Below are 17,053 nucleotides of genomic sequence, written 5' to 3'. Positions count from 1 at the left end.
GTTCGGTGTGGACGGAGATTCACTCTATGTCTGACCCCAGAGTGTGTTATGGGACGTTGTGGAGGTATATTCGCGCTGTATCTGACCCCGGGAGTGTGTGACGGGACTGTGTGGATGCAGATTCACTCTATGTCTGACCCCGGGAGTGTTTAGTGGGTCCGGGTGGAGGGAGATACACTCTGTGTCTGACCCCGGGAGTGTGTGACGGGACGGTGTTGATGGAGATTCACTCTGTGTCTGACCCCGGGAGTGTGTGATGGGTCCGGTTGGAGGGAGACACACTCTGTGTCTGACCCCGGGAGTGTGTGACGGGACGGTGTTGATGGAGATTCACTCTGTGTCTGACCCCGGGAGTGTGTGATGGGTCCGGATGGAGTGAGATACACTCAGTGTCTGACCCCGGGAGTGTGTGACGGGACGGTGTTGATGGAGATTCACTCTGTGTCTGACTCCGGGAGTGTGTGATGGGTCCGTGTGGAGTGAGATTCCCTTTGTGTCTGACCCGTGAGTGTGTCATTGGACGGTGTTGATGGAGATTCACTCTGTGTCTGACTCCGGGAGTGTGTGACGGGACGGTGTTCATGGAGATTCACTCTGTGTCTGACCCCGGGAGTGTGTTATGGGACGTTGTGGAGGTATATTCGCTCTGTATCTGACCCCGGGAGTGTGTGACGGGACTGTGTGGATGCATATTCACTCTATGTCTGACCCGGGAGTGTTTAATGGGTCCGGGTGGAGGGAGATACACTCTGTGTCTGACCCCGGGAGTGTGTGACGGGACGGTGTTCATGGAGATTCACTCTGTGTCTGACCCCGGGAGTGTGTGATGGGTCCGGGTGGAGGGAGATACACTCAGTGTCTGACCCCGGAGTGTGTGATGGGACGGTGTGGACTGAGATTCCCTCTGTCTGACGCCGGGAGTGTGTGATGGGACGATGTGGAGGTAGATTCACTCTCTGTCTGACCGCGGGAGTGTCTGACGGATCGGTCTGGATAGAGATTCACCTTGTTTCGTACTCCGGGAATTTCTGATATGACGGTCTGGACGGAGATTCGCTCTATGTCTGACCCCGGGAGTGTTTAATGGGTCCGGGTGGAGGGAGATACACTCTGTGTCTGACCCCGGGAGTGTGTGACGGGACGGTGTTGATGGAGATTCACTCTGTGTCTGACCCCGGGAGTGTGTGACGGGACGGTGTTGATGGAGATTCACTCTGTGTCTGACCCCGGGAGTGTGTGATGGGCCCGGGTGGAGGGAGATACACTCAGTGTCTGACCCCGGGAGTGTGTGATGGGACGGTGTGGACTGAGATTCCCTCTGTCTGACGCCGGGAGTGTGTGATGGGACGATGTGGAGGTAGATTCACTCTGAGTCTGACCCGTGAGTGTGTGCTGTTACGGTGTGGAGTGAGATCCGCTCTCTGTCTGACCGCGGGAGTGTCTGACGGATCGGTCTGGATAGAGATTCACCTTGTTTCGTACTCCGGGAATTTCTGATATGACGGTCTGGACGGAGATTCGCTCTATGTCTGACCCCGGGAGTGTGTGACGGGACGGTGTTGATGGAGATTCACTCTGTGTCTGACCCCGGGAGTGTGTGACGGGACGGTGTTGATGGAGATTCACTCTGTGTCTGACCCCGGGAGTGTGTGATGGGTCCGGTTGGAGGGAGATACACTCTGTGTCTGACCCCGGGAGTGTGTGACGGGACGGTGTTCATGGAGATTCACTCTGTGTCTGACCCCGGGAGTGTGTTATGGGACGTTGTGGAGGTATATTCGCTCTGTATCTGACCCCGGAGTGTGTGACGGGACTGTGTGGATGCAGATTCACTCTATGTCTGACCCCGGGTGTGTTTAATGGGTCCGGGTGGAGGGAGATACACTCTGTGTCTGACCCCGGGAGTTTGTGACGGGACGGTGTTGATGGAGATTAACTCTGTGTCTGAACCCGGGAGTGTGTGATGGGTCCGGTTGGAGGGAGATACACTCTGTGTCTGACCCCGGGAGTGTGTGACGGGACGGTGTTGATGGAGATTCACTCTGTGTCTGACCCCGGGAGTGTGTGATGGGTCCGGGTGGAGGGAGATACACTCAGTGTCTGACCCCGGGAGTGTGTGATGGGACGGTGTGGACTGAGGTTCCCTCGGTCTGACGCCGGGAGTGTGTGATGGGACAATGTGGAGGTAGATTCACTCTGAGTCTGACCCGTGAGTGTGTGCTGTTACGGTGTGGAGTGAGATTCGCTCTCTGTCTGACCGCGGGAGTGTCTGACGGATCGGTCTGAATGGAGTTTCACCTTGTTTCGTACTCCGGGAATTTCTGATATGACGGTCTGGACGGAGATTCGCTCTATGTCTGACCCCGGGAGTGTGTGATGGGACGGTTTAGAGGGAAATTCACTCTGTGTCCGATCTGTGAGTGTATGATGGGACGGTGTGGTGGGAGATTCTCACTATGGCTAACCCGGGGAGTGTGTGATGGATCTGTGTGGAGGGAGATTCACTCTGCGTCTTACCCGGTGAGAGTGTGCAATGGGATGGTGTGGACGGAGATTCACTCCGTGTCTGACGCCGGGACTGTGAGGAGGGAGATATACTATGTCCGTTTATCTCTCTGTCTCTGTCTCTGTCTGTCTGTCTGTCTCTCTTTCTCTCTCTCTCTCTCTCTCTCTCTCTCTCTCTCTCTCTCTCTCTCTCTCTCTCTCTCTCTCTCTCTCTCTCTCTCTCTCTCTCTCTCTCTCTCCTCCTCTCTTTTTTTGTTTCTCTCTCTCCTCTCTCTCTCCTCCATCTCGTTTTGTCTCGTTGCCTCCATCTCTGTTTTTCCTTGCCATTATCTGCTGGAGAATGGGGAATATCACCTCTCTTTTGCTGCCAGTAAATAGTTGACAGAAAAATTTGCCTTCAGGAATAGTAAAGATGTTGTTGCGTGTGTAAGTGTTCTTCAGACAGTTGAACTGGCAGACGGCGAGGCGGGTATTCGCGATTATCCTGGATTCAAGTGTAGAATACAACTGAAAACTTTTAGTCGATACTGGCACCGGGTCCTCTTCACCTCTTGATATTCTTCCCAAAGTGTCTACTAGTCTCGTTCTGAAATAATCAGTAGCGAAACTCTATGAAGAAGAAAAGTGAAGTTTACAAACTTTTCATAGAGCTGGTTAATTTCAAAGATCCAGTAGATTAACAGGATGGAGATTTGGAGGGAAAGTAGAATAGCCAGAAGGGCGATGCGAAGGCCTTTGGGGGCAAAACCCTAAGGCATTCCGAGGCATTTATATGATGAGCAGATGGATAAGACCTGAAAGAATACGATGTATCAACTTAGACAGTGGAGAAATGTGTATGGAACCGCAGGAAATAGCAGAGGTAGTTAATGAATACTTTGCTTCAGTATTCACCACGGAAAAGGATACTGGTCACACTAGTGATGATTTGCTGCAGACTGAGAAGCTTGAGCATGTAGATATTAAGAAAGCGGATGTGTTTGGGCTATTGGAAATCAGCAAGTTGGGAAGTCGCCGGGACCGGATAAGATGTACCCCAGGCTACAATGGAAGGCGAGAAAGGAGATTACTGAGCCTCTGGCGATGATATTTGCATCATCAATGGAGACGTGGGACGTTCCGGAGGGTTGGGGAGTTGCGAATCCTGCTTCTTTTTTCAAGGATGGGAGTGGAGATCGCCCCGGAAAGTATAGAGCAGCGAATCTTACCTCAGTAGTTGGTAAGTTGATAGAGAAGATCCTGATAGGCAAAATTTATGAACATTTAGAGAGGTATGATATGATTAGGAATAGTTAGCAGCATGGCTTTGTCAAGTCAGGTCGGGCCTTACGAGACAGATAGAGTTTTCTGAGGATGTGACTAAACACATTGATGAAGGAAGAGCAGTACATGTTGTGTATATGGATTTCAACAAGGCATTTGATAAGGATTTTATTCCAGGCAAGGTTTTTTGAGGAAGTAAGGAGGTACTGACTTGAGAATAGGCACTGTTGGATCTCCTGTTAGGGAATGAGATAGGGCAGGTGACAGAGATATGATTTGGGGAGCACTTCGGGTCCAGTGATAGCAATACAATTAGTTTCAATATAATTATGAAGAATGATAGGACTGGACCCAGCGTTGAAATTTTTCATTGGAGAAAGGCGAACTTTGAGAAGATGCGGAAGGTTTTAGGAGTGGATTGGGACAATTTATTTTATGGGAAGGATGTAATATTACTTGAGGTCATTTACAGATGAAAATTTGAGGGTACAGAAACTTTATGTTCCTGTTAGGTTGAAATGGAAAGGTTAAAATTTTGAGACAGCCATGGTTTTCAAGAGATATTGGACATTTGGTTTGGAAAAAAAAGAAAGATCTAAAATAAATATAGGCAGCCTGGAGTAAATGAGCTGCTCGAGGAATATAAAGAATATAAAAGGAATCTTAAGAACGAAATTAGAAAAGCTAATAGAATTTAAAGAGCGAACACGAGGAAATCTGAAGATGCTGGAAATTCAAACAACACGCACAATAATGTTGGTGGAACACAGCAGGCCAGGCAGCATCTATAAGGAGACGCACTGTCGACGTTTCGGGCGAGATCCTTCGTCAGGGTTGCCTGCGAGGTTGCTTTGGCAAAAAAGCTCAACATAAATGCAAAGTGTATCTGCAGTTATATTAATAGCAAAAGGATAATGAGGGATAAAATTGGGCCCGTAGAGAAAAAGAGTGTACAGCTATTTGTGGAGCCGAAAGAGGTGGGGGAGATTTTGAGCAATTTCTTTTCTTTTCAAATATTTTTACAGTTATTATTCCAAAATAGCGCAAGTACATCGAAGTAACAGCGCTTACAATGTCTCATAAAAGAGGACATTATATGAAGGAATCAAAATATTGCAAATAAAAAACCCTACTAAGCATGAAAAGTGAGAACAACAAAAGAAACCCATTGGAGGTGCGGGAGATTATGAACAAATTATTTTCTTCTGCATTCATTGAGGAATTTGAATTGTGTAAGGTAGGGGAAACAAGTAGGGAAGTTAGGGAAACTATGGCAATTAAATAGGAGGAAGTACTGGCGCTTTTAAGGAATATAAAAGTGGATAAATTTCCGGATCCTGACAGGACATTCCCTCGGTCCTTGAGGGAAGTTAGTGTAGAAATTACAGTGGCTCTGACAGTCATATGCCTTAATGATCTGGATGATGGGGTGGTAAATTGGATTAGTAAGTATGCAGATGATACTAAGATAGGTGACGTTGTTGATAATGAAGTAGTTTTTCAAATCTTGCAGACAGGTTTAGGCCAGTTAGAAGAGTGGGCTGCACGATGGCAAATCTCTTAATGCTGATAAGTGTGAGGTGTTACATTTTGGTAGGAGTAATTCAAATAGGACAAACATGGCAAATGGTAATGCATTAAAGAATGCAACAGGACAGAGTGATCTTGGAATAATGGTGCTTTGTTCCCTAAAGGTGGAATCTCATGTGGTTAGGGTGGTGAAGAATGTCTTTGATATGCTGGCCTTAATAAATCAGAGCATTGAGTATAGGAGTTGGGATGTAATGTTAAATTGGTACAAGGCATTGGTAAGATTGAATTTGGAGTATTGTGTACACTGCTGGGCACCGAATTATAGGAAATATATCAACAAAATAGAGCGAGTACCTAGAAGATTTACCAGAATGTTACCAGGGTTTCAGCACCTAAGTTAGAGGGAAAGGTTGAACAAGTTAGGTCTTTATTGTTTGTAGCTTAGAAGGTTGAGGGGGGAGTTGATAGGTATTTAGAATTATGAGAGGGATAGATAGAGTTGACGTGCATAGGCTTATTTCTATTGAGAGTAGGGCAGATTCAAACAAGAGGACACGAATTGTGACTTAGGGGGCAAACGTTTAAGGGAAGCATGAGTAGCAATTTAATTACTCAGAGAGTAATTACCTGAGATTCCAGTAGAAGTGGAAGAAGCATGTTCGGTATTGTCATTTGAAGTAAAATTGGATAGGTATATGGACAGGAAAGGAATGGACGGTTATGGCCTGTGTGCGGGTCCGTGGGACTAGCTGAGAGTAAGTGTTCGGAACCGACTAGAAGGGCCGAGATCGCTTGTTTCAGTGCTGTAATTTTTATATGGTTAATAATACTAACAAAGGCTGGATCCTGGAACATGTTCTGTAACGTGTACTCTGCTCGGTTCGGGTCCCCTCACTCCAGGAAATATGTGGTAACTACAGAAAAGGTGCAGAGGAGATTACATGGATGTTGCCTGGTTTAGGGAGCACGCCTTACGAGAAAACCTTGAGTGAATTTGTTCTTTTCTCCTCAGAGCGACGGAGGACGAGGGTTGGCGTGACAGATGTGTGTAAGATAATTAGAGGCATTGATCTTGTGAATAGGCAGAGGCTAGCACGAGAGAGCATATTTCTAAGGGACCTGGAAGTAGGTACAGAGCAGTTTTCAGCGGCGTTTTACACAGAGAGTGGTCAGTGTGTGGAATGGGCTACCGACGACGGTGGTGAAGGCGGAATCGATAGGGTCTTTTTATGAGACGTCTGGAAATGTACATGGTGCTCAGAAAAATTGAGGACTATGTGTAATCCGAAGTAATTTCTAAAGTAGGTACATGTTCCGGCAGCTCTGATGGGTGGGGGGAAAATAGGGAATGTTCCGGGTGGGTGGAGGTAGTTTTTTGATGCTACTGGCTGCTTTACAGAATCAGCAGCGTGTGTAGAATGAGTTCATGGAGCGGAATTTGGCGTGGGAACTGGGCTCAGCTCTCTCCACTACGCTCTGTTTATATTTTCAGTGAGGAACCAGGACGTTTCATGAGAGCAGCGTAGTGGACATGGTGAACAGGAAAGACAAGTTTGCTGATGACACGAAGGTTGGAAGGGTTGTGGACAGTGTGGGAGGCTGTCAGCGGTTACAGCGGGATATTGATAGGATGCAAACTGTGCCGAGAAGTGGCAGATGGAGTTCAACCCTGATAAGTGTTAAGTGGTACATTTTGGTAAGTATGATATGATAGCAGTAAAGAGTATTAATGGTAAGACTGTTGGAATTATTGAGGATCAGAGGTATCTTGGGGTACGAGTCCTAACGGCGCTTAAAGCAGATGTGCTGTTTGACTCTGTGGTTACGAAGGCGTACGGTGTATTGGCCTTCGCCTACCGTGGAATTGAATTCAGGAACTGAGAGGTAATGTCGCAGCTTCTTCCTATTCGCCTTATATTCCCCTAGATCTCTACATTGCCCAGCTGCCTGAAACTTTTGGCAGCTTTTCTTTTCTCCTTGACCAGATTTATTACAGCCTTTATACTCCACGTTTCCTGTACCCTACCGTAACATCCTCGTCTAATTGGAACGGACCTAAGCAGAAATCCACACAGATATCCCCTGAAAAATTTCCACATATCTTGCATTTCTCTGAGAACATCTGTTTCCAATTTAAGCTTCCAATTTCAGCACTGAGAGGCTCATCATACCGATTACTCCAATTAACACGTTTTCTAACTCGCCTGTTTCTATCCTTCTCCAATGCTATTGTAAAGGAGATAGAATAATGAATATCACCACCGTAATGCTCTCCGCCTGAGAGATCTGACACCTGGACTGGTTCAATTCCCAATACCAGATCAACTACAGCCTTTCCTCCTCTAGACTTATCTCCACGTTGTGTCAAGAAACCTTCGTAAACACTCCTAACAACCTACATCCCATCTAAACCCTTAGCTCTAGGGAGATGCCAATCGATATTTGGGAAATTAAAAGCTCCCATCACTTAAACTCTGTTATTATTACATCTTTCCAGGATCTGTTTCCCTGTCTGTTCCGCGATAATCCTGTTACTATTGAGCGGCCTATAAAAACAGCATGTAAAGATATACGGTCCTGTCGCCGATAGGAGTCAAGGTTTAGGGTTGCATTTGTTTCTCAGAGCGGAAGCTCGTCAGGACCGGTGATCACCGTTGGGGTTGGTGGTGGGACCAGAGATTTTGTCAACTATACCGACCATTTATAGCAGAATATGGAAGATGCGGTTAAGCATGAAGACAACGCTAACTTCGGTGGTGAAGGCAGTTTTCTCTTAGAGTGGGAGCTCGATCAGCCGGAGAAGTGCGCCGAACAGCAGCACATTGCAATTTAGTTTGAGCTATTGCATCTCAGGAAGACAAGCCACAGGGTAGAACTTACACGGTGAACGGGACGAAACTTGGGAACGTTATAGAACGTAGGGACTCAGGGTTAGAGGTAAACTGTTCCCTGGAAGTGCAGTTACAGGTAGACAGGGACCCTGGGCACTGTTGTAGACTAGAGGGTCCCAGGGGGTCATGGACACGGTTCTCTGAATGTGGAGTCACAGGTAGATCGGGACCCTGGAGAGTGTTGTATAACAGAGGGACCCATGGATACACGGTCACGGTTCCCTGAAAGTGGAGTCACAGGTAGACAGGGACCGTTGAGAGTTCTGTAGAACAAACTGTACCGGAGTACAGGTACACGGTTCCCTGAAAGTGGGAAGATTTACGAGGATATTGCAGGGACTGATTTATGGACATGTCAGGAACTTTGGGACATTATTCCTCGGAGATCAGACTTGACATTGCAGGGTTGCATAAAACCACATGGGGCACAGACAAGGTGAATGCACAAGTCATTATTCTCTCGACATAGAATGCAGAACCAAAGCTCTCAGGCATAATATGATAGTAGTAGCTACTGTAACTGGGAACAAGAGAGACAAGTTCTGTTTTTACCCAGAGAGTGGTCCGTCTGTGGGACGAGATGCCAGGGGAAGTGTCGAAGAAGATGCATCAGAACTTGATCACTTGTGCTTGAAACACGTGGCCCCTTTAGAGTGACGTCATTATTGTGAACTCTGACCTACCTGTGCAGTCACTGACATTTCGACGGGTTCCGAGGCAATGGGAGGATCTTCATCCTCTTCCATGAGATGCTGGCCTGTCGGAAGGTTCAGCACTGAGTACGTGGAGTTCATAACGTCTGAGTGAGAATGAGAGAGAGAGAGAGAGAGAAAGAGAGAGCGGGAGAGAGAGAAGTAAAAGGAGGAAAGACCGGTAGAGAAAGTACATTGCCCTACGGCGGCATCAGCAGAGCTTTACGAAGTGCGATTTCACGTAGTCCTGCGGCGGTTATTTAAAAGGGGGGCTTCGAGAGATTTAGTCCATTGTACGTGGACTGTCAGTGGCTACAACCGGAACAATCGTGAGTTGGATAGCAGGTCAAGTTCAGGCGTAAAGGGGGATAAGGGACTTGCTATCTAGAGGAGCGGTCACCAACGGAGCGGTCTGAGACAGAGCGGTAAGACTTTAGCTCATTCGGGCTTCGGCGATAACCAATCGAGGCGAAATAAGCTGCCTGTGAGGAATAGAACAGGAAGTATGTCTGTGAGGCCGGTATTCTATACTGTTTGTCAGATGTGGGAAGCCGTGAGATTCCCAGCTTCCCGGACCGCCACATCCGCGTATGGTGAGCCGAGCTGCTGCTCCTGTAGGGTAGGGTAGGGTACAGGAACTGTTGTGTACAAAGGCTGTAATAAATCCTGCATCCTATAAATTCCACCATTGACTCAGGCAGTGCATTCCATGCACCAACAACTCTCTGAGTAAAACACCTTCCTATAATAACCCCCTTGGAATTCCCTCCCCTTTAACTTTAAGTCATGTCCTCATGTATTGAGCAGTGGTGCCCTGGGGAAGAGGATCTGGCTGTCCACTCTGTCTATTCCTCTTAATATCTTATACACCTCTATCATGTCTCCTATCATCCTCGTCCTCCCCAAAGTGTAAAGCCCTAGTTCCCTTAATCTCTGCTCATAATTGATACTCCGTAACCCAGGCAGCATCATGGTAAATCTCTCTGTACTCTGTCCAATGCTTCCACATACTTCCTATCGTGAGGCGACCGGAAATGGACTCAGTACTCCAAGTGTGGCCTAACCAGAGTTTTATAGAGCTGCATTATTTATCCGCAACTCTTAAATTCCGTCTCCAGACTTATGAAAACTAGCACTTCATAACCTTTCTTAACTACCCTGCCTACCTGTGAGGCAAATTGCAGAGATCTGTGGATATGTACCCCTAGTTCCGTCTGTTCCTCCACAATTACAAGTATCCTGCTATTTACTTTGTACTCTACCTTGGAATTTGTCCTTTCAATTTATACCACCTCACACTTCTCGGGGTTGAACTCCATCTGCCGCTTCTCAACCCACTTCCGCATCTTATCAATGTCTCTCTGCAATCCTCGCCAAGCTTCTACACCATCAAGAACACAACCAACCTTTGTGTCGTCTACAAACTTGCCAAACTACCCTCTACCCCCACATCCATGTCGTTAATAAAAACACGAAAAACAGCGGTACGAGAACCGATCTTTCTGTGCACCACTAGTCGCCTCCCTCCAACGCACAATTTAATCCCTCCACCAGAACACAATACTTGCTGCAGGCAAGCCATTTCTGAATCCACCTACCCAAACTTCCCTGGATCCCATGCCTTCTGAATTTCTGAATAAGCCGACCCTGTGAAACCATGACAAAAGCTTTAGTAAAATCCATGTAGATCACATCCACTGCACTTTCGTCAACTATATGCCTGGTCAGCTCCTCAAAGAACGCTACCGGCCTTGTAAGACACGATCTGCCCTTCACAAAGCCATGCTGACTGTCCCTGATCAGACCATGATTCTCTAAATGCCCATAAGTCCTGTCTCGAACAATGTTTTCCAACAGCTTTCCCACCACAGACGTAGAGCTCACTGGTCAATAATTACCCGGACTATCTTTAAGAGCGTTTCTGGACAAGGGGACAGCATTCGCCTCCCTCCAATCCCCCGGTACCATTCCCGTGAAAAACGAGGACAAACAGATCCTAGCCAGAGGCTCAGCAATCTCTCCCCTCGTCTTGTGGAGATGCCTGCGGAATATTCCGTCTGTCTCTAGGGACCGATACGTCCTAACGTATTTTAACAACTCCAACACCTCCTCTCCCTTAATATCAACATGCTCCAGAACATCAACCTCACTCATATTGTCTCACCGTCATCAAGTTCCCTCTCAGTGGTGAATACCAAAGGGATGTATTCATTGAGTGTCTCGCTCACTTCCACAGCCTCCAGGCAAATCTTCCCACCTTTATCTCAAACAGGACCGTTTTTCACTACTGTCATCGTTTTATTCTTCACATGATTGAAGATGCCTTGGAGTTTTTCTTTACCCTACTCTCCAAAGCCTTCTCAGGCCTCCTTCTTGCTTTTCTTAACCTCTTTTCTTGCTTAATAGACCCATCTGATACTTTGCTTCCTAAACTGCTTCTATGCTGCCTTCTTCCACCTGACTAGATTTTACACTTCACTTGTCAACCATTGTACTTACACCCTACTATTCTTACCTTCCTCACCGGGACAAATTATCACTAACATCCTGGCAGAGTTCCCTGAACATTGACAACATACCCATTGTACATTTCCCAGAAAAAAAAACATCCCTATTATACATAATTTATTCCCTTATAGTCTCCTAAGATTCCTTTCCCCAAATATTTTTTTCCTGTCCTCCCTGATTCTATCCTTTTTCCATGAGGGAATTGGAGGTTGATAAAGTCTCTGTCTGATCCCCGGAGAATGTGATGGACAGCGTGACGGGAGCTTCTCATTGCTTCGCCCCATCGTCTGCTCTGGAAAATAGGACCAACGAACAGTGAAACTCTCTCCTCACTGTCGATTACATCCGCCGGTCGTCAGACACTGAATTGGGATCCTTTCACCCCGGCCCATCACAAATTCCCGGCGACTGTTATAATATGAAGATCCCTCCGAACCGTCTGATCACACAGACTCGCCGGGTTAGAGACAGAGTGAAGCTCCCTCTGTACAGTGCCATCAAATATTCCTGTTGTCAGACATAGAGAAGTTCTCAACACAGCTTCTCAAAACACAATCCCGAGATCAGACACAGTATCGAGATCCCAAGACACAGTCCAGCAGATACAGACAGCGTTGGACACAGAGAAAAGCTCCCTCCGCACCATCCCATCACACATTCCCGTGGTCAGATGCAGTGTGATGCTCCCTCATCACCGTCCCATTACCCACTCTCGAGATCAGACACAGGGTGAAGCTCCCTCTACACCGTCCCATTACCCACTTCCCGAGTTAGAAAGAGATTGAAACTCCCTCCCTCCGTGTCTTCCCCACTCACCTCCTGATGGAAACCGTGTCCGGTTTTACGAGCAGCACGTTCATGTGAGTCTCGCTGTCGTCCATCCTGTCGATGATCCTCTGCGTCTCTGAGCTCAGCGAGACAAACAAACACCAGATAAGCAGCTGATAAAGAGAGGAGCCGAGAGCAGGGGGAGGAAGTCCTGGGGAAGAGGGAGATTGAGGGATTGAGAGGGATTGGACCGGGCCGATGACAGTCGCTGGAGTAAGAGTAGTGAGAGTGGAGAGAAAGAGGGAGGTGAGTGAGGGGAAGGAGAGGGCTTGGCGGAAAGAGAAACGTGGCATACTGGAGTCAGAAAGGGGGGATGTGGGGAGACAGAGAGTTCGAAATATAGGGGGGGGGGTGGATGCCTGCAGAAAATTTAGGAGACAGAGTGAGAAAAGAGAGGGCGAGCTAACAGAGGAAAGCAGGAGAGAGAGAGAGAGAGAGAGAGAGAGAGAGAGAGAGAGAGAGAGAGAGAGAGAGAGAGAGAGAGAGAGAGAGAGAGAGAGAGAGAGAGAACAGAACAGGGAGGGGCGAAGGAAGAGAGGGAGAGGAGATGCAGAGAAGGGGAGACGGAGGGAGATGTAATATGGAAATTGGAGGGACATTGGAAGAGAAGAAGTGAGAGAGAAAGGATTGGAAGAGGGGGAAGTGTGAGTGATGATGAGTGAACAGGGAGGGAAAGACGGAAGGATATATTGTCACTCATTCAGAGCCTTTATTGTCAGAGAGATTTGCACCGAATACCCCACCCACACCCCAACCTCCAGTTGATTCCTGGTTTGAGCGTCAGCGCTCCCATTGCTCTGCCTATCGCCGGGGCTTCAGTCCCTCTGTGCTCTGGAAACCACGGCTTCTGGACAACCCGCAACACCCTCCGAAGTAAGCGAGCCCCCACCCTCCGAGAAGACGTCAAAACAACATGTTGCCATTTTAGACTGTGTAGTACATTTCAAAGAAACCTGACATTTAGATGACGAAGTTTCCAGGAAGCGAACACACGCTGCGCGGTGTTTGAGGTTTGACTTGTTGTGAGTGCTAAACAGACCTGATGGAAATGGGGTGCAGAGTTAATCATCCCCCCCCCCTTTGAGAACTATGAACTATTGCTATTGCTATGCTGCTCGTGAGAGAGAGAGATGAAGCACAGAGTCAGTGACATCTGCTACAGTTCAGAGAGAGAAACACACATTTGATTTATGTATTATGGCTTCTTCCTGGATTTTTTATTTTTCGCTACAAGGACGTCACTTTGCTCCTTAACATTCTTAAGGAGCGAGCAGGAGTGGCCTGATTTGATGGACATGGTCATTTAGTGTTGATTGATGGCTGATACCCCTTCAGTGGGGATAAAAGACAGGTGTGGAGAGACACCCGCAGACACACCAGTGGACACTGACCTAGTGTTGTGCACCCACAGGAAGGTGGGGGCTTCGAGGATCGAATCAGGAGATCGGTCAACAAAGCCTGTTAGTTTGACGTCAGGGGTGGGTAAATTAATGGAAAGTATTCTTAGAGATGGCATATATAATTATCTGGGTAGGCACACACACCGAGTGTTAGACACACAGTGAAGATACCTCCACACCGTCCCATTAACCGCTCACAAGGTTAGAAAGAGATTGAAACTCCCTCGCTCCCTCTCTGCCCCACTCACATCCCGATGAATTCGGTTATACGAGCTGCACATTCAGGAAAGCCCCGCTGTCGTCCATCCTGTCGAGGGTCCTCTGTGTCTCTGAGCTCAGCAAGGGGAAGTAACCGTTGTCAGAGGAAGCCCGTGTTGAAAAGGGGTTCAGACCGACATAAAAACACCGGATGAAAAGCTGATAAAGGGAGGAGCCGAGAGCAGGGTGCGTAAGCGCCGGGCAGAAGGGAGATAGAGGGTGTGAGAAGGGGTGGTCTGGAGCGATATGAGTGGCGGGGGTGGGTGGTGGTGGCTGTGGAGAGCAGTGCGAGTGGGGAGTTACAGGGAAAGTGAGGGGAATGTTCGGGCTTGACGGAAAGAGAGGCGTGGGATACTGGGGTCAGAAAGGGGAAGCTGAATGAAAGAAGGGGGAGGGCGAGAAGTGGGAGATAATGGAAAAGAGAGGTGTAAACACAGAGAGGGTGGATTCTTGGAGAGAAACTATGGGTGGGAGTGAGGAAAGAGAGGGTGAGTTAACTGAGAAACGCACGAGAGAGAGATAGAGAGGGACAGGAAAGGGCGAAGGAAGAGAGGAGGAGGGAGGAGAGAAAATGTCAGCGAGAGGGAGGAGAGATGCAGGGAAGGGGCGATTGAGGGAAAAGGAATAAGGTAGTTGAAAGGACAATGGATGTGAGGAAGAGAGAGAAAAGGGAATGGAAGAAGGGGAAGAGTGAGGGATGACAAGTGAACGGGGAGGGGAATACGGCCGTATATGTTGTTACTCATGCAGAGCCTTTACTTTCCGAGAGATTTGCAACCAATCCCCATTCCCGACCCCAACCTTCTAGTAGATTCAGTCCCTCTCTCTGGAAACCATGGCCTTCGGACAAACCCGCAACGCCCACCCAAGTAACCGAGCCCCTCCCATCGAGAAGACGGCAGAGCAACCAGTTGACCTTTGCAGACCGTGTAGCACTTATCAAAGAAACCTGACATTTAGATATTGAAGTTTACAGGAAGGGCGGCGTTTGAAGTTTGACTCTCTTTACCCATTGGAACTTAAGATAGGGTTGTCAGTATTTCAGAGAAGTATTGAACGCGTGCGCCTACACTGACTGGGCTGGCATACAGACACCAAAAATAAAAATAGCAGTGACGTCAGCCCAGTACATTCAGTTCAGGAGCTCTCTCAAAAACCATCCAGAACCTCTCCCTGTCTATCATATAACCATAAAATATGACAATTACAGCTGGGAAACAGGCCATCTTGTCATTTCTAGTCCGTGCCGAACGCTTACTCTCACCTGGGCCACTGACCCGCACTCAGCCCATAACCCTCCTTTCCTTTCCTGTCCATATTTCTATCCAATTTTACATTAAATGAAAAATACAGGACCTGCCTCTACCACTTATACTGGAAGCTCGTTCCACACAGCTACTAGTCTCTGAATAAAGAAATTCCTTCTCGTGTTATCCTTAAACTTCTGCTCTAAAATTTACCATTTTTCTCTGTCTGCGTCCTTCTCAGAAAACCTCCATCACCTGTTTCTCATTTTCTATCTTCACGTCACTCATCTCCACTCACTATCCCCCTATTTCTCTGCCATGAATGCCTCTAGCTCGCATTAATTTCGCTCCTCTCTCCAGCTCTCTCTTTTTTTCCTCCACACCCTCTCCCTCCTCTGCCTTTCTATCTCAGTTACCTCCTTACTAAGACTTCTCTTTTTGATTCCCACAGCCTCTCCAACCCATTTCGGACTGAAATGCCACCGAGCAGCCTGCCCCGTTCCCGGGAAAGGTGCCGACTACTGGACAGTGAGTGTTAGTTGCATCCTCCACTGTAAGTAAGGGGGTAGGTGTAGGGAAATGTCGGCTTTGGGAATGGTGGTGGGGGGTATAGTGGCTAAATGTGTAGAGATGCGGAAGGTCCTTCTGCATCACAGTTGTCTCCGATTTATTGCCTCTCGCAGAATCTGTGTGTGTGTGTGTGTGTGTGTGTGTGTGTGTGTGTGTGTGTGTGTGTGAGTGAGAGTAGAGAGAGAGAGAGGAGAGAGAGACGAGAGAGAGAGAGAGAGACGAGAGAGAGAGAGAGAGAGAGAGAGAGAGAGAGAGAGAGAGAGAGAGAGAGAGAGAGAGAGAGTGAGAGAGACAGAGCGCATCGGCACCCGGCCGGTCAATCGTAAGTGCAGCTCCCTCCACGACCATACCATCACACACTCCTGGGATCAGACACAGAGTGAATCTCCCTCCCACACCGCCCATCACACTCTCCCGGGGTCAGACGCAGGAGTGAATCTCCCTCCACACCCGTCCCATCACACACTCCCCGGGGTCAGACACAGAGTGAATCTCCCTCCCACACCATACCATCACACACTCCCGGGGTCAGACACAGAGTGAATCTCCCTCCACACACCGCCCATCACACTCTCCCGGGGTCAGACGCAGGAGTGAATCTCCCTCCACACCGTCCCCATCACACACTCCCGGGTCAGACACAGAGTGAATCTCCCTCCACACCGCCCATCACACTCTCCCGGTGTCAGACGCAGAGTGAATCTCCTCCCTCCACACCGTCCCCATCACACACTCCCGGGGTCAGACACAGAGTGGATCGCTCCTCCACACCGTCCCATCAACACCACTCCCGGGGTCAGACACAGAGTGAATCTCCCTCCACACCGCCCTCACGTCACACTCTCCCGGGGTCAGACGCAGAGTGAATCTCCCTCCACACCGTACCATCACACTCTCCCGGGGTCAGACCACAGAGTGAATCTCCCTCCACACACCGCCCATCACACTCTCCCGGGGTCAGACGCAGAGTTGATCTCCCTCCACAACCGTCCCATCACACACTCCCGGGGTCAGACACAGAGTGAATCTCCCTCCACACCATACCATCCACACACTCCCGGGGTCAGACACAGAGTGAATCTCCCTCCACACCGCCCATCACACTCTCCCGGGGTCAGACGCAGAGTGGAATCTCCCTCCACTCCGTCCCATCACACACTCCCGGGGTCAGACACAGAGTGAATCTCCCTCCGACACCGCCCCATCACACTCTCCCGGTGTCAGACGCAGAGTGAATCTCCCTCCACACCGTCCCATCACACACTCCCGGGGTCAGACACAGAGTGGATCTCCCTCCACACCGTCCCATCACACACTCCCGGGGTCAGACACAGAGTGAATCTCCCTCCACACCGCCC

At 48.6% G+C, this 17,053-nt stretch overlaps 1 long non-coding RNA gene across 1 annotated transcript; it reads right to left on the bottom strand.

Moving 5' to 3' along the window:
• Nucleotides 1-2,056: 2,056 nt before the first annotated feature.
• LOC132388272 (uncharacterized) lies at nucleotides 2,057-12,296 on the bottom strand. Its single transcript, XR_009510200.1, has 3 exons — nucleotides 12,209-12,296; nucleotides 8,876-8,949; nucleotides 2,057-3,114 (listed from the first exon to the last, which is right to left on the bottom strand). It is a non-coding gene; the product is annotated as an uncharacterized LOC132388272 (long non-coding RNA).
• Nucleotides 12,297-17,053: the final 4,757 nt, after the last annotated feature.

The sequence above is a fragment of the Hypanus sabinus genome, unplaced genomic scaffold (assembly GCF_030144855.1).
Source record: "Hypanus sabinus isolate sHypSab1 unplaced genomic scaffold, sHypSab1.hap1 scaffold_2891, whole genome shotgun sequence".
Classification (NCBI taxonomy): Eukaryota; Metazoa; Chordata; class Chondrichthyes; order Myliobatiformes; family Dasyatidae; genus Hypanus; species Hypanus sabinus.
The sequence above is the reverse complement of the archived record's forward strand: the minus strand, read 5'-3'. Positions and strand labels throughout refer to the sequence as shown.